General features: G+C 38.7%; 1 long non-coding RNA gene across 1 annotated transcript in view; it reads left to right on the top strand.

Annotated features, from left to right (window-relative positions):
* The window catches only part of LOC117232437, a 151041-nt gene that overhangs the window by 46844 nt on the left and 77520 nt on the right, over nt 1-26677 (top strand). The window contains exon 3 of the long non-coding RNA XR_004493130.1: nt 19995-20318. This is a non-coding gene — a long non-coding RNA (uncharacterized LOC117232437). The remainder of the gene's footprint in view (nt 1-19994; nt 20319-26677) is intronic.

The raw sequence follows: 26677 nt of genomic DNA, 5'->3' as shown, positions 1-26677 counted from the left end.
TTCCCAAAAAATGCATAAACATTCACAATCTATCTATCAGTATCGAATAAGAATAATAAAACGTACTTACTCAAGCAATATTTATACCATTCGCTATTCCAACTCTGCATACTCGAGTCCGCTAATTCGCTGTCTGCTAAAACACGAGATCGAAAGGGATAGCGATTCGTGTAATTGAGACAGAAACGTACTTTCAATGCGTTTCCCTGGTAGAGGAGAGATGTAAGTGACGTAGTACTAAGATCTACGCCGATCTTGTAAGAGAGGAACGCCATAAGTGGGAGCTCATGCGTCTTCCTCGGTTGCCGGATCGAAGGGTCCTTCAGCGTGTATATATCGGAGCTCTCTTCGGGTATCACGCTGCTGGAGGCATGTTGATTTATACCAGCGGTAAGATTTATGCGGAAGAACCGCGCGATTGAGTCGCAACACGGCGCCGAGTTATCGCGAGTGGGTAGAAACGACACCGCGAAGAAAGGTTGAACGGCCGAGGGGGTGAATCGAAAAACAACGAGACGCTGACTATCGATCGACGCCCGCACAACATTATCGAGGAATTTACGAGCCCCTCGAAATATCCTACAAGACGCGCGTGCCACGGAAATTTGAGTGCCAACGTTATTTTTTTTTTTTTTTACTTTCGTTACCGAAATTTTACTTTATCTGCCTTCTCGTTTCTGCTTGTGTCTGTGACTAAGTAAATAAGTAAGGTAAATCTATCGTGTACTTTTGTGACAGAATTTCTCATCATTCTCGTGTCTCGGATAGGACGTCTCGGGATGTTCCGTGATCTGTAAAAAATTGATAGTTTCGATAGAAAAAATTCAGCTGGAAAATTTATGTCTCTTTGTATCTTTAGTATTGCGTTCGACTACTTTGGTCATTTGATAGAGTTCTTGTTGGTTATAGAAAAATAACAGGCTGGGTCTTAAGTGATACGTAAACTTTCACTTATGTTTGTCTTGTTCGAGTAATTTGTTGGCTTAACGAGAGTTAAGGTTTGCCAAATCAACGATTATCATTTCTTAAACAATCTTTGTAATTATCTGACTTATCTTGTATAATACAAACAGGCTTGTTACATTATTTGAATCCATCGTAAAGGGATATAATTAAAATGACGTATTAGACTTGATGCGATAAAGAATAGAAAGGGACCATAAACTAGCGTTGTTGCGGGGCGGTTGCTAGGTTAATTTTAAAAAGCTACCAACGTTTGGTGTTATTAACAATCGTAGGGTTGTTAGCGGAGGCGACACGGCCGCAATTACATTGCCGCGACGAAACGCGAGTAATGAACGGGCACCGGTCGCGAGGACCGCAGGTCTGTTTATTGGCGCTTTTACGTAACCGCAAGGCACAGGCTTAAAGACGCCGACAAAGTCTTTTAATAATTGCAATTAGACCGCCGCTCGATAATAAATATCAATTAATATGGCACCGCTGTGCCGACCAATTTACGTTAAGTTCGTCGCTGTCTGAAACTTCTTTCACGATGAAAAATCTATTTAAGTTGCCGATGACGACTTTCATGTCGGTTGGTAGCGATCTTACAATTAGATTTTTTTACAAGAATCAGAGAGGGATCCGACCTGGCCCGATGGAATTGCAGAAACGAAGAAAACCAGTTACGGAGGATGAACGCACGCACAGTCGTTATTACGTCCCTCGTCACGTACTGCAAGATGAGGTACGATAACCTCAACAACAAATACGATACAAGAAGCCACACTCTACACACACTTAACCGGGATACGTAACAACGACAAAGCAAACACGAGACTTCCTCGTAATAAAAGACGATCCATTGGGTCGTCACGGTGCAAAAAATGAGGCAACGTGTATATGATTGCGACGCATTACCATCATTGAAAGTTAATTGCGCGAATAAATATCGAATAAATGCCAGTATAACGTCGAATGTTCATTACAACTTAGCGATAATTAGCAGTTAGTAACATCCTTATCTCTAAGAATTTAAGTACAGAAATATTTGCAATTAAAGGAACAGGTAGAAAAATCCGATTATCTCCTCGCATAAATATGGGAAAATACTGGGTTTCTAACAAAAATTTAAAACTTTAAGCATTTAATCAAAATTTGCTTATGGTTTGGCCAATGGATCTTAAGAGTCTAAGTCCATAATAAAAATGAAACGATGAGAGTGACAGAAAAACGAAAGAATTCACAATACGAGGATACATAAAAAAAGTAAAAAGGAGAGAGAATCCAAGAACAGTGAGATACAAGGTCGGTTTCTTTGACCCGTTATCGGATCAGGAATGACGAACGGCCAAAGATATGCACTGGTCAAGGTAATACCTCAAAACCACAACAAGAGTGTACCCTTTAATGGACCCGATAAGACAGTCGAGACCTCGATTATTGGTAGCTATTACTTAGTGACCGATAAACCAAGTACCAGTTATTAGTACCGGATCACTGACAAACGATTTATGGTAGCTTCCTTCCTCAGGGATAGTTCTGACCTATCTTCCTTCATTCCTCTCGGTCATCGCATTACGTTAATCGGTCTTCGTGACTCGACGACAAATTAGCCAATATCCCTCTGGCTAATAGCATTTTCCAGATGTTTCTTGAAGTTTTTCTTTATCTTCATGAAGTTTATAATTCTGTATAGTAACGCGGTAATCTTTTTTTTCTAAACGTGGGGTTTACTAATACCTTGGCATGATATTAATATGGATATTATTTGGTATTTTCCTGGGAGAAATTTAGGAAAATAAATTAAAATCCAAATTTGTGGCGTGATCCAAGCATCTTGCTTCGTGTCGTCGCGCAATTTATTTAAAATATCTGTAATCTAAGTATTATTTTAATAGAAGAAATTCTGTCGTTTCTATGTTTTTGGAAGAAAAAGGGAAATCCATCGTTTTGATAGAAATTTATATTCTTCAATGTTCAATCTGATGTCTGAAAATATTACACTCACAATTCCTTCTAATTACACATTTTTTAATATCACGTGCATTCTGTGCACTGTGGACTTTTAAATTTCCCATAAATGTACAAATATCTCTAATCTACTGATATCAGTTAAGGAAGAATATTGTCTAGCAGCACTAACTTCAGAGCCACTGAAAAATCCTCCTAAACGTTTTATCAACGTGTTAAGCAAAAATAATTTCGTTCCTTCCGCTCTTTAAAAGTAGATCTAATTATCCCAGAAACTCTACGATTAGAACTATTTTGATTTGAAAAGAAGTTGGAGTCGACAGCTGTCTTCGATAATGGCCAACATGTTCGCGGAACTACGAAGAGAGAGAAAGTGAGAGAGAGAGTGTCGTTTTAAAATTACGAGCCGTGATTAAACGCAAGCAGGTAGATTCCCGCACGAAAACAAACGGTCCTTAACGCAGCTCATAACTTTCCCCGTTGCGATTGGTCACCAAAAATGGTATTAAAAAATTGGCCGCGAGGTCGTCGCGTTTATCATCGTGGCCAGTAAGCCACGCAAGGGTCAGACGAATTAAGTCTGGTTTTCACTTTAGAACGGGCGTAGTCAAAGGTGAGAACGACAGCGCGATCAAAAGACAAAGGAAAGACGAAGGGGAACATGAAACGGAAAGGAAGGGAGGCCGCCTCGTGGCCTACGGGTTATATTTTATGCCGATGTTCGAACGTTGCTGTTCGCAACATGCTCTATAATGAGGAAACTCGGATACGATGAAGTAATATAGACTTTGGCGTTCTTTTTCACCTACGTCCGCTTGAAATATCGTGGCATTTAGTCCACCTTGTTGTTTCGTTAGTATCAGCGTGCGCGCAGCTCGACAGATGTCTTCAATAACTAACGCTGTCCGCTGGATAGCGATAAACCTTCGATACCTGTTCTACATTAATTGGCGCTGTGTCAGATACCAAGATAATTAAAATCTAACACGCGAATACAATAGGAATCCTTAACAATGTTTCGATGTAAGTAGCTGAATAACGATTATGAAACACTTGTATAAACAGTATCTATCGAAGACGTAAATTTGCAAATAATCCGGAGACTTCTATTTGGTTAGCATTACTCAAGAAATGACGATATTGAAAATAATCGAAACAACAATTGAATATTACCGAAGATCTAAATCGATCAGAACCTAATCATCAGGCTTCTACTTAATCACCATTACTTAGAAATAAAACAACCTGATAGATGTCTACTGTAAATCTAAATGTGCAGATCAAAACTTAATCGCGCGATTTCTATTTAATTACCATTGTTTGAAAATCGATGGGGCTGGGAATAACTGAGAAACGCGAGGCAACCGATTGAAATCCTACTGAATACCCGAGTCACTGGAACTTTATTCCATTATTCCGATTATTTAAACATGCAGGATAATCGAGGATAATTACAAAACGCGAGATAAAACGCAAAGAGGGCAATAAGTAAGAAAGAATCTTAAAGATAGTAGGGTGTCGAGGTGGTGCAGCGTTGGATGGAGGGTGTTGGGTCAACGGCTGTGGTATGAGGTAAAGCGGATGGATCGGCGAAAAGGAACGGACGGGATCTTTATCGCCTTCGGCTCGTTCAATTCGCATAATAAACAATCCTCTGCGGGAGGAACGGGACGAGTAACCGGAACATATCTCGGTCCCAGCGAAACCGGCGACAAATAAACTATTATCGCCAGCGACAAGTTCTCTCACGCCTGTTTCATGGTGGTAGAATGGTCTCGGTGATGTCAGTGTTCGCCGACGGAGTACGTATATAGGATCGGTTGAACGAGTATAGAGCACCGTGGTAGGACCACGATGGGGACCTTCAAGGGCCTGCCCCACACACCGACAAGCGTGAATCAAACGCGAACCCGCCCAGGAATGCTTTACGGACATCGAAACATTGCAATGCTTTATGGTGGTCCGCGGTTGAACCTGATTTATATAAGTGCATTACCGCACCAGGGAAAGTACAGGGGGCAACAGGAGGGGAGAACGATCTATTCGTATTCTATTGGTTTCGTGGACCTTCCAGGTTGCCGCCGGAGATTCCACATATCTCCACGACCAATGGTCATACATCAAGGTAACCTATGTCGATATTTATGATAGTACAGTGACCGCTCTTCCGATAATTTTATCAGCCACGCTGAATTGATCGTTTCACGTCGGTGTTAGACTGAGAATTTTTGTAAGATATCAGTTTATAAATAGACATTGATACAGTTAGACGCGTGCGTGGGAGTAAAGCGTGGATCGTATTTTTAAAAGATCTAGAGATCTCGCATGATCGAGTATAGGTTATTTCACGTTGCAGTGAAAGAAATGCTTCCAGTAACTATCATTTCCAATGGTATAATTATAACGGTATACATTTTGATCAGATCGTAATTGACTCGCGTCCGATAAAGTATGTAGACAAATTCAAATGTATGTAAATAGACGAAAAAAAGTACATTCGAGAAACCAGATTCCACTGAAACGAATGAAAAACTTATATATTAATGTAAAAACCATGTATATATTTTGTATCGTACGAGTTGAAATACAATAAGAAAAATTAATACAACGAACCGGAATCGAAATCGTTCTATTTCAATCTCGGAGCCTGGAATTTCTCGCCTTTAGCGTTTTCGATTTGTCGATGGTTATTACACGGTTGATCATCGTTTTATCGAGCAAAAACGCCGTGAATGGCCGTTCGAGAGGTCATTGCCAATTCCAACGACCTTCTGATTCTTAGGTTACCTGTAAGCGTTGCTCGGGCTATACACAGACGTACACGTGGATGACTCGCACACTTGGATCCACGATATCAGCCGTATTATCGCGTACGACATTACCCAGCCTTTGACTAATGTCCTCGAACGAATGCCTACGCTTCGCCGATTTATAATGGCGGTCAACGAGATGTGGACAAACACCGGGTACCAATATATTTCAGATTATGGCTAAGTCCAGAGGTTGGTCAGAACTCTGCCTTGTGCCTGGTATACTTCTTCCCGACTGGGTGCAGAACGTACTACCAGACCGACATCAGAAGTGCATCTGCAGTCCTCTCTGTCGAGATCTTTTATGATAATGCCGATCGATGGTGCTAGAGAATCCGAAGTTTCTTCCTGTTCCTTCTTCGCTTTTCCATTATTTCTGCGCCACTATTCGATTGCCGTGTTACTGGACCATTCGACCATCGTATACCATTATATACATGTATACACAATTATATTAGGAGATGAAATTTATCAAAGAAACCTTCTTTCTCTACAGTGACTACGAAAATTATCCCATTGTAATTATCGTGTAATTATCATTTATACATTATTTGCATCTAACAATAGACATACCTTTGTTTGGTAATGTTTTCGCGCGATTATAAAAATTTTATAGTATGAAAATGTTAATATAGAACCTGACAAAGAAAGTGCTTCATTGGAAAATGGAGGATACACGCCTCTACTAATAATTTTCCTTAAAATCGTGCTTCTACAGGAGACGCTTCGACGATTCGAACGAAAACTAGCTAAACTCGAACCTTTTCCCCAAATTTCAAGATATCAATCTAAAACGCTGCGAATGAAACCTAAAATGCACGATCGTCTAAGCAAGCGGAGTGCGGCGTGCTTGGCAAATTTCAGCGAAGAAGTGGGGCAAAGAAACTCCGTACCGAGAGACGTGCGGTATTCGAGTATCGAGGCTGCTTCTCGAAGCGTCCTTCTGTCGTCCCGTGAATTCGTAAAACGAGGATTCGCGGTGTCCTCGAGACTTTCGGCGTTGGCGAGGCGGAGGAGCAGCAAAAGACGAGAGGCAGTGACGCGGTGGTGGAAGAAGGAGGATGTCGGGAAGAAGCAGAGAAGAGTCGAAGGCGAAGGAAGAGAAGGCATGTGTCCCAAACGACGTATGCACGCCGAGACACGTAAACGATATATCAGGGGGTTAGCCGCTGGGGACGGACGGCCCGGGCCATCTTTCTTCTACTTATACGTGTGATATTCACATGCGCAAACGTGATACACTCTATAGAGAGATCCACCGGCAAATATCCAGGACTGCCGCTCACGGCGGCACCGAGTGCTCTCGTGAGCTGTAAATGTATTAAGGTTTGACGACCGTGGAGGGACCCTTTGACTCGGGGGGTGTGCAGGGGTTGTCGGATCTTGTGCCTTACCCGGTACAGTACGTGCTGCACGCTTGGAACTTTCCTCGCTCCTCCGTACCGGCCAGAAGAACAAGATCGCTTCACTTACGAAATATGTTCGGGAAGATGTACGTTCTGCTGAATTTATGTAACGGTGTTTCCGTTAGGTACTTCTTGTCCGAGTACTTAATCCTTAACATTGTTCCCTTGTACCTAGGTCTTCTTTATTCCTAAAGTGCTTCGTTGTTTCAAGTCGTGGGGTGATGGTTCGGTTAAACGAACGAACTTTTGTTGGGGTGGTTTGTGTTTTATAGACGAACATTATTAAATTAATAGCGGATTAGTCTGTTTGATTAATCTGTTAGATTATTATAAATTTTTCAATCACGGAAATAAAAGTTAAGGCAGATAAATCAATTTCCGGACTTTGATTCGTACAAAGGTAAATACGATATGATTTATTCGTAAGAGAAATGTAAATCTTGCGATCATATCTATTGGTGGAAGAAATAGAGATTTTATAAGTCGAGGAAGTTTCGAAAATAAAAATCATTCATCCAGGAGGGTGGTATCACCTGAACTTTTGACGAGAAAGACCGCTACTCCCTTTTGTATCTTTTAGTTTTAAAAGTTGTTCATGACCATATTTCTTTTTCAACCGCGATTCTTACAGTTAGAAAATACAGATACGATTATCGTTTGCAATACATATGTACGTTCTCTGTGATAAATGATTGTGATTTTCTAAGGGGAATCACGAGTTCTTTCTCAATTTTTGGTCGTACCGACCGAAGGCTACTGCGTTCTCCGATTTTAATCTCAATCCATCTTTTCCGCATTGCATGGCTTTCCAACGCGTTTGAATAATATCGCTTAAATAAAATATTAGATATCACGAAAAATATTGCGTACTTCAAATCTCTATTCCATTGCGACGAAACGAATAACACAGGTTTAACGAAAAATAATCACTATTGAAAGCCTTTCGCACAATATTTCTGTGTGGATCAATATTTTATTCTTCGTATCTCGTTTATGATATTTCTAATAATTTAAAATATACGATCCATCATCGCACACATCGTAAAAAGTTGTACGTTGTAAAAAGAGGGAAATGGTACGATCAATTAGCAGATCTCGCAATTTATATTTTCGTATATAGAGTACGAAATATTTTAATATATATAAAATAGATATTCTCGAACTTTCATGCAGAAATATATAATATCAAGCCGTCGTTGACAAAACAAATAGCAAGAGTATCGTGTCAGCGATAATTGATTAAGCGTCAGGGATTTAATCGGTCGCGTAAATTTCTTAATTCCGAGCTCGTCGAACAGGTCGGTGAAGCGGAAATATGTGAGAGCCAGGCATCAGGACATCGTTGAAAGTGCTGGTACACCGGCTCGTTTGTATGCGCGTGCATTATTACGTCCTTATATTATATCGCGAAGGTACAAATGTCCGTACGTATGTAAAATTCCTAGCTCCGGCCGCGTAGAGCTATAATAATATCTGTGCTGATAAATGAGACACATAAACGTACACGTAGGGGATTCCCCTCTCCCCTTACATCCCCTTTTCTGTTGGTGCGCCGCCGCTGCTGCTGCCGCACGGCCACCACCGCCCGCGACGCCTCCACCCCCGTGTGTCTTGGCTTATTCCACTTTTGCGGCGATGCATTACGAATTTTACATTTTACAAACGGCCCCGTTATCTCACGCGACACGCGATCCTTCCAGTTTCACGATAAAGAATGGCTAGTATCGATGTTGCGAACCAGCTGGATACCTCCGATAGAAAATTCAATTATTATACTTTTCATAAGCTAACACGTTGCTTGAGGAAATTCATAGGATTTTCCAATGTTGCGTTATACAATCTGTGTTCTAGATATACTGTACAAGGATTGTTTATTGGAGAAACAGCAAGGTATAATAAAATGGTAATAATAGTTGACCCACGGTATGTAAAGATTATTTCTTTCTAAATTATTTAATTCTACTTTTTGAATAATTTTATTTTCCAAATAATTATAATTTATGGGAGTAAAAAGCCTTCTCGGTCGGTTTTTCAACAATAATTATAGCCTTCGTTGGACGAGTAATATTTTGTAATAAATGTTATTAAATTCTTGCTCAACTTTATAATAAATGTTACTAAATTCTTCGCCATCTTTGTAGAAAATATTATGTAATATTTTGTAATAAATATTACTAAATTTTTCTCCAACTTAAGCACCATTTTTACGTTCTACTATCAGTTGATGGAACAAAGTGTTGTATCAGAAGTTCCGTGAATTGTATCAAAAGTCCGAATTCTATTATTTTCTTAAATTCCGTGGCAATATATTCTTGAAATAAGAAGAAGAAAGGAAACAGGGAGACGACTGACGGTCGAAAGGGAAAGCGTTATACGCGCGAGGGGAGCTACGAACGTTGTCGCGTGATAAATAACGAAAGATTTGCGAAATATATCACAGCGGCAACACTCGTTTTGCACGATATAAGAGGTTCTACAGGAGTGTTTATCATATTTTCTAAGGCGAGCTACTTCTTTACTGTAGCAATCAAAAAATCGCCAAAACGAATTAAACGGTGACAAATGTATCGATCAATTTTGTTTACGTGTTCTGTAACAATAAATTATACAATATAATTCTGCCACTACAAGTATCGAAGTACTCTTTATGCTTTTCTTAAACTATTGCAAATTAGATATCCTTTCTTGTCACTGAATGATAATGGCGTCAAATAGAATTTCAAAATTCTTATTTAATTTTTGCAGCAACTACTATGATACATAATCTTTTCTATTCTACGTATCTGTGTAGAATACAAATTATATTTTTATTACATAATAATAATAATATAATAATATATAATAATATAATAACATATAACAATAATAATATACATATAACATGTAACAACATATAACAATAGCAATATATAACAATATAATAACATAATAATATACTTCTAGAGATATATAATAATAATAATGAAACACGCGCGTAATAAATTAGTACTTTAATGCTTCGTTACTTAATACCTTCACAAGATCACAAAAATGTTCAATTATGTAAATTAATCCATCAAAAATACATATCTAATCCAACTATGAATATTTAAACTAATGAGTCTTCTCCAATTTTCCACTATTACATCGTCATATCTATACTTGCATCGTAGTCGACATCTCCTTCATATAAGACAAATTGCAAGCGGATATCGATTTATCTAAATATGAAAGAAATAGTAGAGAAACAGTACTTGCTGATCGGATTAGACGAAAGCTTGGATCTGCGTGGAGGAATTCTTACTCGCATTAACATTCTCGTGCTTTTGAGCAAGGGTAATCCGGTCGCGATTCGTGATCAGGATTCGTACGCGGCAATCTGGGAACGCTGTGCAAGGACAGATTTTCGGATTCGCCATTCCCGTTAATGCGATTCGCCGTTTCTAGCGTGGATTAAGGGGAGCTGTCGTAAATAACGAAACGCCAGTCGATGTATCACCGAGGAATTCGGATCCTATTATTATTCTGGCCCCGTCTCGATCTGGTACGGTCTTTCACACACGCGTCTCTCCGCGATGTAGCTTTTCATCGCGATCCTCGTCGTGATCAACGACTCGAATCTCTTGCTGTACGAAAATCGGTCAACCCGAGCGTACAGCTGTTCTAACATTTCAAGAAGATTTGTTTGGAAGGAATTTGGCAGAACTTTGTTATTCTAGATTAATCGTCCGACTTGTTTGCTGCTTCTTCGTTTAACGAAAAAGGTCGCAATATACACCTGCCTGTAATATTTCTTTTCGATCGACGTTGATGCAGTTTTAAGGTAAATACTTTGGGATTTCGAAGAACATATTTGAATCTAACAGCGAGATAAATCTTATCGGGAAATGTTGAGAAATAATATTGTGAAGAGTATATGTAAAGTATATTGCAGATGTTTGTACGAACTGATATTCGAACACAACCATAGAAATGAAAATTTAGGAAGACAAATTGATCGATTCTACCTTTTGTAAACTTTTCAATTTCGCTACATATTTATCGTCAAACGTGTGATTACTAGTTTGTAAATATTTACGCAAATTCATATCTTTATAAGCGCAACGAAAGGAATGATAGTTAAACAGATGTTTGATCCGCTGGAGAATTCTAACGAATAATTTAGGTATTTTACATATTTTGTACTTGATGTATATACCGCGAGGCGCATTAAAATTCTCTATAAATAATTAAACTTCCATAGCCTAATCGTCAGATGGAAAAACTCACATTTGAGAGAAATCCTTTTTTCTCAAAACCACCAGAGATTTGCAGAGCTATCGATAAACGTCATCGGGTTTTTCTTCGGTGGTTCTTTTCTATCGTGAAAGAAACGTCGAGGGAGGTTGCGCTGTCAACCAGCTCTTTGAAGTCGACTGAAATACGAGTCGGTACCGGAGAGCATCGAAATCGTAGGGGGGTTGGCGTGGAAAGACGCAAGGAAGAAAGAAGGGGCAAAGGGATTTCAGTCAAAATACACCTCCTTGGTGTACCGGTGGCCGATAAATTATTATCTCCGAAAGATTAGCTCTGATGTCGCGACCCTCATAAATATCAGTATATTTTTGCCCGGTAAGCCGATTTCCTTTCTGCCGATGCCTTCGAAACGTAGAGCGGCTGCTGCCGAATCGCGCGAAATCCTTTCTCCCATCTTCTTCTTTTCTCGCGTCTCGATCCTCCCCCGTCGCAGAGTCTTTATAGACCGGGAGATTAAACGCGCTTCTCGTGTTCCTTTTTAATTTTGCCACTTGTATCTGCGCGGGTTATTTTCAGTAAGGTAAGGTCCCTGTGTGTCAGCGAATCTTTCGTTCCGAGGTAATCGTCCGCGACCAGCCTGCTTTCTGATCTTCACCACGCTCCACTCTTCCATTGGCTATTGGTAACTAGAAATTCTGTTTCTTCTGCCGCTCTTACGTCTCGTTTCTTTGCTTTTTCGACGGAGGTGTGAAATATAAGGAAATACTGGTAGGAAAATAAGATTTCGAAGTATTCATCGTGTTAGTAATCTTCGTCCGTATTAAAGAATCGAAGGATATCATTTAGATTCGTTTCCGAACAGTTTCAATATTTTGTGTAGTTAAGGAGTAGCGTATGTACGGAAAATTCTGGAAATAATGTGTTTAATCCAAATGTATGGTATAGAGCCGATTTTGTAGATTGGATGAGACGAAAATATACCAATCTTTATACGAGGTGAGGATATGAATACTTCGTAGGTTTATCGAATTCAACAAATTCTTCTGAAGTCGTAGACTCTTCAGAAATTTTCTTCTGAATCAAATCCGAATGAAGATAATGTAATTAAAGTTGTCACCAGTCGGGGCAATATCCGTAGAAAAGGTTTTAATTGCAACTGTGTCTTTATCGATCGTTCTCATTTCCTTCTTTCAAGGAGCAAAAGAAATAACACGTTTCGCGGTAGCTGAACGCGCTACACCTTCGTTCCTACTATACCTACAATCCAGGAAGAGATAGTCCCTTTGAATAACCCATGAATTGCCCGATAAAGCGAACGAAAAGAGGAACGGAAAGGCAGAGTGTGGTACGTAGATCGTGGAGGATGCTAAATTCGAAACTCTGCGCAATGCCATGTCGAAGGGAAACGACATAGACTTGGCGATCGCGTTGGAAACCGGTGACAAAAATCGTTGCCGCTGCTCTTCCCCGTGGATTTTTCCGTGTCATCTCGAATTGGTATGCGGCATGGCCTTCTAACAATACGACAATTTATATGGATTTGGAAGAGTCTTCAGCGTCTCTTCGGATCTGGTACCTCGAGTTTTACCTTCCGCTGTATTCAATGGATCTCCTCACCCTTCTCCCCTCTCTTTCTCCCTCTATCACTCTTTCTTTCTCACCCTCCCTGTCTCTCTTTCTGCCCGCTGTTCTCTTTAACCCTCTATCTTTTTCTTTCTTTTCCGCCTGACGGTCGGCTTGCACTCTTACTCGCACTACACAGATCGCTCTGCTGGGCATCAGCGAGGTTTTATCTCGCATTCAGAGACTGCATCGTCCCTCATGGATGGATCGGCAATCCTCTTTAACTCTCCGCCCCCTCCTTCCCTCTACAGTCGCGTTTTCTTTCTCCTTTTCCCTCGTTTGCTCTTCCCTTTCTAATACATACGTATACATACTCTCTTTTTCTCGCTCGCACTCCCTACTTACACCCTTAGCGTGTACGTTTCTCCGTCTGTACTCCCGCCGTTCTTTTTCCTCTGAGTCTATCCAACCACTCGATGCGAGATTATACCGCGGCTGGATACTCGCGAAAAATTCACGGATTCAACGTGTGCACGTACCTATCTACCTACGTACCCAGTGCATTCGTATTCCAAATTTCCTGGAATTTTTCACCTGTTTACTGGCTTCCGCCAATTTCTGAATTCAGAAAGGTACACATATGCATACATTTTAGCAATTATTAGTAGACTTGCAGGTATAGATTTGATTAAATGTACCGAATGTTTAGGGAGTTCAACGCTAATTATTGACATTATTATGATGGAAGTTTAATGGAAGGGAATTCTAGTTAGCGTCTGATTGAAGAACTTCTGCTGGCTAAATCTACTTGTTTGAACGTCTGCCGTTATTTGAATGAAAAATTATAAGTAGGAAGGGGAATTGGTACATTTCTATAGTATGGACTCTCCAATCTTATAAATTGTTTGTTTCATGACCAGTTTAAGATAAATAGAATCGTCTTGTAGCGATTATCATAATCATAGATATTGTTATTTAAAGATAGCTTTATAATAATAATAAGAGAAACCTTCTGTATATGTGGATACACATTACAGAGTATTCTAGAAGGTTTAGTTAGAATAAAAGAAAAACAAAACTAGCTAACTAGTGGTAAATAGATGAAAAGGAAAGAAAAGGAAATAATGAAATGAAATATACAATTTGCGATTAATGATTACGGACCGCGTTGCAAGCTGATAGTTTAGTAAAACCTATAGATTTGCAGAAGAAATCATTTGTACCGCAAGACTGTTTTATTCGTGTTTAGTTTTATCCGAAAGATTAAATACTTGGTTTGTGTAGATCAATAATTGTTGGTTTATGAAAATATCAATAATAATTGAACTTGAAATTGTATGCAAAAATTTTGTTCCTTTCTAAAGAAATAACTGCTTTAATTTGCACTGTAGTACCTATATTTAAAGAATTTTTCATTTAATTTCTTACTTAACATTTTTATACTAATAAGTGAAAATATTTCTTCGTAAAATAATTATGAAATTTTATATGTGAACGTAAGTTGAGTGTCACTGGCAACACACCGCAGCTTCGAATATTCAGTAAGAGATGGCGCTGTCAGTACTATCAACTAACTTAAATATTCACAATTTAATTCATCTATCCTTTCATAAATCTTGCAGCTGTTTTAAACATCGTTTATTGTCTTTTTATGTACTTTAAGGCAGTTAACATAATACGTAATGTAATATACAAATATACTGCCATTAATGTTTATTTACGTTAGTTGATAATATTTCCCCTAGAAAATTTGATGAAATTGGTGTTTCTTGGTCATGATCATTGACTTACGCTTTCTCAAAGGGTTACGTAAAACCAAGGGCGGAAACTGGAGTAGAAACGTGTGTCGCAGTTCGGTACACGAGAACAAATGCGATATAATGTTACTTCTCAATGGCCTTCCATGATACATACGTTTTTATATACGCTTCAGAAAGTCTCTTCTATCAACATTGTCCATCTATGTATTCTTATTGACGCAATACTCGACAAAACATAATATACATTTAAGTATCTTTGCATGCAAACCGTAAAAATATCTACCCATACTTTCGCTTCTTTAACAGATTTCAATTGTTCTAAGCATTGGTAATATTTTAAATTACGATACAATCTCCAATTTTCAATTAGGATAAAAATTATTTTTTTTTGATCATCATAAAGTCTATATATTTCAATAAAGTTGCACGCTTTTCAAATATTTATTTAATTTTCCTTAATATTACAGCAGGAATTTACACCGCAACATTACAAAATTGTTGTTTGTAGTATTACAGCTTCTGCGCTTTAAGATGATGACTTTCTTCTTTTCGAGTTCAATTGGTATATATAATTTACGAATGCATCAATAAAAACTTACTCTAAACAACTCAGAAAAAGACCCTTGCGTATAAAGGGAATTTCAAAGCGGATTCCTTTACATCAAACGCACGTTGCGTTGGAGCTACTATATCAGTAGACTAGCTGAAGCCCAGCGGAGAGGCAAGTTTACGATGTAACAGTGCAGGTCGGCTGATCTGCGAACGAGATTGGACCTGTAATTCAGTAGACCGATATTTACGATATTTATTGGACGGACGAAACAATGGATCGATATTGTTTTTCGATTGGCCGTTCTTTGTGTTTCATATGCTGGTGGTTACACACGCGGCGGTTTATCGCGGCGGCGTGTGTGCGGTTGTACTTGTATGGAAAACACAGACGCGGTCGTCCGTGCAGAGAGCAAGCCTCGTAAGCAACCGGGATCTTTATACGAACGAACATAAATAATATTTAATATGACAGGGAGAAGCGGCGCTGCTTTGTGCGATATATTTGGCATAGAAATGTCACCGATCGCGTATCTTACTTTCAAATAAGATCGCGCTCTTACTTTATCTCCATGGCGGATTGTGCGTCGAGCATTCAAAAACGCTATACGTATCGATGAGCATCTTTTTTTTCTTCCACGTATATAAGTATAATTTGATCGAGCAAGAACAGTCGGGGCTAGCAGGTTATAACATACTACATTAATGGCAGGAAATGAACGAAAATGGTATGAAAATGGTATGGTTGAAAATGTTATCTGCGCTTATAGAATAATGGAGATGAGTGTATCAATGTTTTTACCGTTTATCTACTTTACATTTACTCGATTAGATAATGTAAGTATACCAGCCTTTATAATTTCTAACCACGTTCTTTCTCTATTTCTAAGCAACTCTCGAATCCCGATACATGTACACATCTTCCAGGAAGTAGCTAGTTCTTGTTCGTACGCTTTCGCAGAAAACGTATAATACACAAACCCGACAGGAAAGCTCGCGGTCTCGCGATCTGCCGGTATTCGTCGAATCTTCGATCAGTCCAGATCGAGCTGAAGTTGGCGAGCGCAGGAACAAGAGACGTATCGTCCATTTGAATATCAAATTTGATGCAGCGGCATAGCTCTTTCGCGTATCGCGTTATCCATAATCGTATTCAAATGAAGATCACATAAGGTATGCTGTTTTAACGGAGGTTAACTCTCGAAGCGCCGTCTTTCTTTCTCTAGCGCCCTCTAGTTTTCCTCCGTTGTCCCCTTCCACTGTTGCATCTCTGGTCAGCGTTCGCAGTATGGCGCGGAGTGGGACGAAAGAGAGGCTACGTTCGGTGACGAACAATAACGATAAAGCGTATAATGGTTAAGCGCGACAAATATACATAGGCAGCTCTAGGAGCGCGAGCTTCCTTGGAACTTGGAGCGCCAACGAAGTGCGGTGCAACGGAGAGAGAGAGAGAGAAGAACATAGAGCGAGAGAGAGTGTGATAGAGGTGAACGGAGGAGGAAGAGGTTAGAGAAGGGATCCACATATGCATACAATTGATACAGATATACCATCGTCTTTATATACGTGTCGCGTTATTCTTGCTGCTGCCGCGCGCGGTATACCGAGCCGGCATAACACGAACGGCCCGAGCGGAGAGCGCCTCATAGTCTACAATACGATAACGCCGCTCTCATAGATTCGATGTAGCCAGCCGAACGAACCAGACTACCGGATACCTGCGCGACCGTCCTCCGCCGCCTTATTGCGCTGACTATTCGCGACAGGACAGGTTCGCGTACATCTGTTCTTGTCATAAGGAGTGATTTAGGGCTGGTTGCGGGCATTGATCTACCCGCCGCGGAGGATATCGACCATAGAACCGCGGATCTCCCTTCAAAAAATTCAAGATCGAACGTGTTTCATTGAGCAACAACGTTTCAATGCCATTTTTCAGGGTAATGTTGTATGATTTGAGGTTAAATTAATGGAATAAGGAGATAGCAGAGGATTTCGGTAAAGTTTGAAGGTGAAGTCGACACATAGATTGCTTTGTTCTGTTTTCAATTCTATGGCGTCTGCGATATCGATATCGATTATATCGATTTTGTTTGAGTAACAGAGTTTTTAGTATTGTTTAGTGAATTATCTTTAATTGTACGTGTTTTCCGTGAATAGTGTAATATTTTAAAGTGTTCACAACTTAACCTGGATCTAACCTAAAATTCGCCTCATGTTTATGATATCTCTGACTGATTCTTTGATTATGTAAGTTGAGTAACATTAGTTTACATTCTATTATTTAGTGAACACTCTCTAATTAATGTAACATTCGTTATTCCAACGTATTATCAAAATTCATACTATTCGTTGATTCGCCCGATTAAAATTCGTAATGGATAGATATTTCAATTTCATTAAACAGTAATATAATATCTTCAAGAGTAAACTAGTTGTAATTATGTGTAAACATTGTTATTTCAATTTAGAATAATCCTTTTCCCTTATGTATCCAGAAATAACTGCCTAGAAGATATCTTTACGAATCACATTTATTCTCGTATACAAATTAATTTAGAAGTTAATAAATCAAAGCTGTTACATGTATGCCTTTTAGTCACTTCTGTGCATACATTCGAATTTCTATTAGGAGGTAATGGATTGGAAATTATGCTAATTGCTAATTGTTCCATGCTGTTTCGAGAATATTTCCCATCGTATTCAGTATAGGAGAGTTAGTCCGTTTCCATAGATAATGCTGTTGAGAAACACGGACATAAGCTCATGTATGACGCACCGGATAACCAGTTCTGTGTGATTTGTGGCTATTCCTGGCAGATCTGTTTGCGATAATAAAGTGGCAATGAGGCTTGTTACCGAGGCTAGTTGAACGAGAATCGTCGTATTCTCGGCGCTAGATTGTCAACATCATTGGTACATCATTTTGTAGAGATCATCTATCGCCGTGTCCACAGGTATATACCTGTCTCTATCTGAAACTAGTATTTATCCTTGTTAAAAAAAATGTAATTCTGTCACGTTTATGTAAGTGATAATCAAAGATAAAAAAATCATTTCGTTACACGTCGTATCTACTAGTAACTGTTATTAAAATGTTTAACGTGGTATAAATTACAGCGTTTCGCTGTTTGAGATCTTGACTGATACGCCGTTTTTGCGTTCAAATTATCGTTGAAATTTTAATTTACTTTATCATAAGGTAGATACAGCTGTGAGTTTATAAGTAAATCTTTACGATTAATTCGCAGCTAGTAAAAATTATTTCTTGAGGCAATGCAACTATTAAAGCGGAAGTTGAAAAGATAAAATATTATTTGTATATTAATGTTTCGCGATGAATTTACTTATTTTATTTATAGATCAACTTTCATTAGATTATAGTAATATTCCAAACTGTTAAAGATACAGGAAATATTTTTTAATAATTTCTGCAAAGCATCACAAAGAAGGATACAGAATATAAGGAAAATGATATTTTATCTCAGTTTTTAAACTCAGAGTACCTTGGTTACTTTCCGATGGAGTTATGAATTAAAAATGATATTTGGCTTTTTTCTTTATATTTTTCCTTACCCTGTTCTCCATATCTGTTGTTTTTTCCACGACGCATGCTTACGTAGCGATTGCACGTAGATGACTGTTTATTTTCACCGCTCCATTATCTATTTTTAATGTTGGACCAGACGTAGTGTAAAATACGCTCGACGCTGTGAATGTAAAACTTAATCCCCGGCCGCAAAGGTAAAAAATTTTTATAATTCATGAGATGTTCATTTAACAAAGCGTAAATGAACAAAAACCGAACTGGTGTTTTCATAATATTTTCATGGCTCGGTTACAAACACCATATAACACGAGTCTCTTTAATTCTGCTTTTAAGAAAAATATATGTACGTGATTATAAGTTGGAATTTAATTAATTTCGTAAATTCGGTGTATTTCTAGAAATTATGTATTATAAAATTCATACCAGGGATGTAACAACGTATAAATATTTTTGTGAATAATAATTCTATATATTTTCCATTTATCATTCTTATTTCAACTTTCGTGCTTAAAATTGTAGATCTGTGTTCTTCTAGCATAGAAAGTTTAGCTAAAATTACATGCAATTATACTTTAAATACGCCCAGGTATATGTATATGTAGTATATTCAGACATGTTCTCATTAAGTATGAATATTCTAATTTCATAACAGAAAGGAAAATTTCTATTTTTTTTATTTCTTCATTTTTATCTTACTACCATCTTTTTTTTGCTTATTTGTTCTTATTTTTTATTCTATTTTATTCCTTACTCATTATCACATACAACAAATGCATTCATAATTCTTAGAAAAGATTCCACTATACATCTTATTATATTCGCTATACACGATAAATATTTCTTCGTATCTGAAATTAAATACCCGTGCTTATACAATATTCTATTCCCACTGGTAATACCTAACCAATAGTATTCCAGTTCGGAATAGAATTACCATTTCTATATATTACCTATATTTGTACCTTTTTGTATCAACGTCTAATTTTCCTCACGTGTTAAAGTTTCTGTTAACGTGTGAAGATTCAGGAGAACGTTGAATACCGGAAACCGCTCGGAAGACGAAACCAACGGATATTTAAAGTCGATACAATAGCGCATTACCGACTGTATATTCAGTCCCGGCGTTTTGTTGGGCTGGCTACTTGTCATGTATCAGTGTATACGTCAGAGGAAGAGCACAGAAGCGAGTTTAGATCCGGACGAAAACGAGATGCTTATATTGTTGCAGATCCATTGTTACACCCGAGTCAGAAGAGAGGTAGGCCTGGCCACGTTGGTACCGCCTACTAGAGTGATCCCGACAAGGAAGGACTTGACCAACCTCGTCCTGCCCCTCCAGCACGATCCTCTACTCCTGGACTCAACCTGACGGGATCACGTTCTGTGCCGTCGTTCCGATTAATTCTTTTGCTGTAAAGGGTGCACTCTTTGGCCGATTCACCTGTCGCAAAGCGTATTGGAGATCGTTGATGCCGTGGAAAGAGAAATGGCGGCGGTTCAGGTTTATGCAACCCAGATATATTTATCATTCTTCCAGAGGAGTAATTGCAAGGTAAGTACCTATCCACTAAGAAACTGCTATCACGCAATACTATGCTTTTCTTTTGATGATTGGACTCGTACCCTAGATAGAGGGAGAAATAATACTACATTATTTTGAAAAACCTCTGAAAAATGTGGGTTAATGTAGACTGAAATGCTATAGGTGGAGTTATTGCAGTTTAATTAATCTTGCAAGCTTGTTATGCTGCGGAATGATTATTTTATGTCACGATTGTTTTTTTTTTTTTAAGACAATTTATTAGAGTATCTATCTGGAATGTAATTCTCTAATTAATGCAGAAGTTTTTCAAGTATACTAGTTTAGCTAGAATAATCTGCATTGAAGAGCGAAATTCTAGAAGAAATTTTCATTTCAAGCTTCAGTAGGATTAATTGATTTAAAATTTGTAAGACGATGTACTATTTTGAATTAGTGCAATGATTGCAATATTAAAATATCAGTCGAGACGTATGAAATTAGAGAGGTGCAGGTCAATTTCCTGCTTGACGTGCCACGATAAATGCAATACATATTTACCAATAATGTAGATTTTTCTTATCTCCTGTATAAAATAAGTATTCCTTCATGAATAAGAATCTCGTGGATTCAACTTCATATCTCATCGTGGTGTCCTTTTTCTCGCTCGTTGTAACCAGGATTTTTTTCCCTTCATTCACCCACTATATTACATAAGCTTTATATATACTTCTTTACATTCTTCCTTTGCTTTGCACGTGTTAATCTATGCGTCTTTCAAGTTCTTTTTACCTTGTCCTTTTCTCTGTGAGATTATTTTTACGTCGCATTCAGATAAAACGTTGTAAAGGAGGTTTTGATAATACTTCGTACTTGAATACGTACGTATTTTATTATGTTTCAACTCTGTTCCAAATAACTGTGCTTATCTGTATAAACAAATTGAAAGAAATTAATAGAGAATACAAATAACGTTCGTCGCAATGACTTCCAACAAATACTTTAAAATAAAATAGAATACACGTGAAGAATATAAAATTGTGAAGCTTTATTCCGATATTGGATCGAAAAGATCGATATCCCAAAGAACAATACTTCGATAGACTTTGAAGAATCTTCGAACGAGGACTCGAGTGTGTCGAATCGTTCATGAAACGCGGCAGTATTCTTTAAGCGGAAAACGTATACGTCTCTTGAGTTATTCGTCTGTAACGAATAGCTGGCATTAGTTAACAGGATATCAAAAGGATACCTTGTGGCAGGCCACCAAGGCACCAAGACCCCACCCAGTCGATGCCCGGTGTAACATCAGGAACGAAACCCTACCGAACACAATGCCTCGAACCTGAGACTCTATCGCGATATCATCCGGTTATAAATTGGAACACAGCTTCGCCCTGGCATTATGATGTCTCTAATATGTCTTTTTCCTCGTTGGTCACTGACCGACCGATCTCTGAGTCGATCACCAACTGTATTTTTGTTTCTGAGGCATTCGTGTGTCCAGCAAATTGTTGCACTTTCCGCGATAGAACCGTCTATTCTCACAATCAGTGGAAAGATCATATTCTACGCTCCTATTTGGAAGATACATTAAGATCGGTTCGTTTGGAAAACATTAGACCGATGATAGGAAATTCTCAGAAAGAAAAGAAGTCTAATTAAAAGTTCTACTATTTAATCTTTCATTATTGATGATTGTCTCCTACCTATTCCGTTGATGATGATTTTTTCATTCTTTTTTAGTTAAATATTCTTTCAATGCCTTTGTAGTCTAGTTCTCAGTATTCAACATTTTTCCTGTGAAAAAGTTTTACAATGATCTAAACTAATTCATCTAAAGAAGACTGTCTTCATTGTAAATTTTTCTACCTGTCTCGTATACAATACAAAGCCTACGATACACTTTGTTATAAAGAATAGTTTGTCGTTCAACTTTTCAACAGCAGACAAATCCTACAGTGATTTTAGGAAATCCCAAAATAGACAGAACTCTTCTTCATCCTGATCTATAAACGCACTAGGAAAAACGTAACTGATATAAAAATTCGTGTCGAAAATTATTGAGACGTTTTCGAGATTCCGAAATGTGAGGAAAAACGCGGCAACATGTTGCAGCTTCGAGAATTGTATAATACAAAAGATGAATGCCCTGTATCTGTCAGGAAGAGCAAATTGAGGATAGAGGATGAGAATGTGAGGTACGAAAATGTGATGTTGCACGCGTGGCCCGTGGTCGAACACTTTTTGCAGACTGGAGAATATTTATGGACAATACGAAGTGGCCTGGAGTTGCAAGATCCTCGACCTCTTCCGCCGACCAGGAATTATTCAAAATCCTTGCTCGTGCGACTGCTCGAGATAAATAACGTTCGCCTCTTCCTCCACTTCTCTTCTTCCCTTATCCAGCTTCTCTTCCACCTTCATCGGATGTTTCGTGTGGGTGAGCTCTCGGGGCTCTCCGTTGTTGGATGTTTAACATAACACGGGCAATCATTTATGCGTGGCGAGCTGGACAGCGACCCCATAATTTAGACCAGTGGGCAGAACTAGCTTGCAGCACTACCCTGCGATTGGTCCCATACGGGGTGTACCTCGTAACCTTGTACTTGAACGCTTCTTGGAATACACTTTAATGTCTGTCTTCCACTGCTCCACTTCGTCATTCATTTGCAACAGTTCTTTTCCTCGCTTTATATTCGACTATTTCAGTTCCTTTGGTGTATTTATATTGTACCGTAGAAGAATTATTGATAGTGAGTTGTCGTCGTAGAAAAAGGAGGACAATACGTTTTCTATTAAAAAAAATATGGTAGATCTGGAGGTTTTCCTCCTACAGCGAATAAATCAGTTGCACATCGTATATACTTGCATTGCATATCTATTGCATATGTGCAACTTATGCCTTAACTTCAAACGCTTGCTGCACGATTTTTCTAGTATCTGCTAAGCAATCCAAGCGATCTATTAAACGTTCTAGCACTGTGTCCATCGCAGAACATCGAAACACAAACAATTTGTATTCAGAGACCTGCGACCTGAAACTTTAAAACTACGAACCAAAGGTAAACATTTTATACGATAGATAATCGAATTAATTTGTTAGTCTTCTTTGCGAATTAATTTTCACAATTCTTTAATACTTCCATAACATGTTTTAGTTTGGAGTATTTACGCGTCCATCTGCTCCTCCAGTGCAAAACTTGTCAATTCATTTAAAATCCCTGGAGAATGAGTTGGCCCATTCATAAGAGATTGAAGAATGCATTTTCCTTGCTGCGGCGGCTTTTAAAAAGTCACTGGGTATATCGAGGGGGCCTATATACGTATGTAAGCATCGCAAGGCCCCCCACGGTGGGATAAAGGCAGGCTCCACGACAGTAGCCATGTACACCATGGGTTAGACAATGCCGCTCGCATTAATACACTTCATATTAGTCCGTTTTAATGCGTGTTTGCCGGCCATTGTGAATGAGCGACACTGTTTATCACCGACCCCCGTACGGCCCCCTACCCCCTGGGTCGGGGGGGTGGGAGGGCGCATTTGTCTCGAGCCTGCTGGTGATCGGGGGGATAACAAATCCGTATACGCCGTATTCAGTTTTTCAATTCCTTCGTTCGCGTGTATCTGGTTCACTCGATTCCTACCGACCTCTGCCTTCCACCAAACGTAAGTTGGTATTATCACTGGAGCATGAAAATTAGAATTTCGAAGAGACGGTGATTTAAGGGATGGTTCCTTTAGTTGGAAGATCTTATCGTTGAATTTTGGATAAGATTTTGTTAGAGTGTTCTTTTCCAGTTAGTTCTAACCCTTGAGCAACCGCAATGATCCGTAGAATTTCAAACGATATTTTACTTGATACGTATGAATATATTTCGTCTGATTGTGTTTGCACAAAGGAAAATTGATTTTCTCTTAACAATTTTATAAAAATCTATATTAGGTGGATTAATTGTCGAATTGTCGAAGTCCAATGGTATTTTTAATTTAACTTAACATAGAAACTGCCTTTACGGTCCAATTTTGCGATTAATGTCAATATGTAAATAGTATAATATTGTAATATTATACAAGGTATTTGGAATAATTAACTATATCCTTCTCTCAACTTAGAACTACAATAGCTGCCATAAGTATAAGTAGCACTTCTGTGGATGAAACGAAGTTAAAGAGCAAAAGGAAAGACATAGTAATAGGAATAAGAAGACATTGAAGTCCCGACTGGATAAATATAATTCGTTAACTGATGCTGTTAGGACATCACCCCCGACTCTAGCAAAGCTCATGTAGTAACATTATTTCTGGCATTGACTCTTGACTACACTCGCTCCGTGGTGTATGATCCAAACACGATAACGTCATCTCATATGACTCACGAAACCCGAAATACACGTGCACGTTTCATGATCGTTCGGTTTACTGTCATTTTGAAATTCGTGAATCTACTCGATGGTGTACTTCTTTAATCTTCTTCCACTTTATCGTGCAACTTTGATCTGTTCGGCTTAATTGACTCATTTTCTTAAATTTTCTTCAAATGATATTTCAATGTTATTTACTACGTATTCAATTACTAAGCGTTTCATCACCTCTTTTATAACTTCAGAACGACTCGATGTTATTAACAATGTTGGAAATTGTCCTAATTGCGCATTAATCCGGGTTTCTGATAGTTAATTAAGACTAGAATTGTCAAGTAGAATGAGCAATATTTTATGAAAAATGACGAACGCTTCTGTAATATGTATCTTTACGATATCTCGTCGCTTTTATTTCCTTCTGTTTTCATCTCCAGCTTCTATATTATCTTAACTCTCGCGGGCCGAACTAACACGAATTCCACGTGAATTTGCAAAATCGATCGTCCTTGCGCGTAAAAGAATCACGCGAGCGCAAGAAGACGGTCGCGTATTCGAAAAAACTTTCGCGTTCTCGGAAAGATTTGCAAGGCAAAGGAAAGGCCGACTGTGTAGCGAAAGAGGCAAGCAGAGATTAAGAGGAGAAGACGAAAGAGGAAAGCACGGGGAACGGGATAACTGCTCTGTTTGACGACGTTGCCAGAATATTAATGCAGTCCGTGTTCGACTCCGCGAAACAAACTGCGTCGCGCCAAAAACTGTCAGTGAGTCAATCCGCTTCGGGTCGTCCCGACTATTTCGTAATCCTGTGTAGGCAACGAATATTCACGGCTACGCTCGCTCGACAAGCTTGATCCTATTCTGATGCCTGATAAATCTTGACGTGCCAGTTCGAGAATGCCAGAACACTTCGTGCAATCCTTTCTCCATAGCGATCAAATATGTCGAAATAGTAACTGTTCCTTCTCAGCTTGTTCGAGAGAATTAACATCAACTTGCCGCAAAATGCAGAAGCATCCGTCAAAATGATTCACGGCGGGATGTCGTTCCTGTCGCAGAAATAAAGTTGGAAAATACGCTCGGTGCCATGTGTCGCGCGTCGATCTGTTATTAATATCCATCGATGATTTATAAATAGCGCGGGGAGGTTGCACTAGAATTTTCCAAGCACTTTTGACCTGCTCACTGGGAAGAGACGAATTAACCTGTCACCAGGGTTATCGAATATCTTGCACGTGATAAGTTATTTATTTCGTGAGCTCGGTGTTGTTTGCTGCATCGTTTCGGTTCTGTTGAAGACGAGTTTATGTGATAAATGAAAATAAATTCCGCTGATACGATAATTATTTCGTGGTTTTAATAAATTTATTCGTAATTATATCAATTACTAGGATCAGAGATAACAAATATTCCTATATTTACATATTCGATCATTCTACTCAAACAGAAACGAGCTATTTTACGCTACAAATGAAACAATGAAACGATCTATATGCTTATAATAACGGAATGGCTTAATGGTATTCTACATAAAAAATAACTAATCTTAATATTTTAAAAAAAACTGTAAATTCTTATAGCGTGTATTAATCGCTTATTACAAATCACATATTAAATATGTAATAATTGAGTATTTCATTAGTCTGATGGAATAGTTAACTATGAATATCTTTAAAATATTCCGAAAGTACCACGGTGTTACGTAGAATACGTGAGAATCACGCGGTGAAAAATGTTAAAAGTATGTGATTCTCAGATTCGTCACTACAGTCTGGTAATCTCGTTAGTTACTAGCGAAGCCAGTTATCAGCACTTGATTCTCAGGCTTCATCCAAGCGAGAGCGCCGTGTATCTCCGGCACCGGTGAAAATCCTTTATCTTCAAATCGCCGGAGATAATTTGGCCGGTGTAGACACGGCAAATATCTGTACAAGAGATCGGAATAAGGGTTGGCGTGTGGGCGGCGATGGTGGAAAATCGGTGCACAGAAAGACTATGTAGGTTATAGGGGACGAGATCACTAATACAGA

Source organism: Bombus vosnesenskii, unplaced genomic scaffold (assembly GCF_011952255.1).
Source record: "Bombus vosnesenskii isolate JDL3184/JDL3185 unplaced genomic scaffold, Bvos_JDL3184-5_v1.1 scf7180000013263, whole genome shotgun sequence".
Lineage (NCBI taxonomy): Eukaryota > Metazoa > Arthropoda > Insecta > Hymenoptera > Apidae > Bombus > Bombus vosnesenskii.
This window is presented reverse-complemented; position numbering and strand designations above follow the sequence as displayed.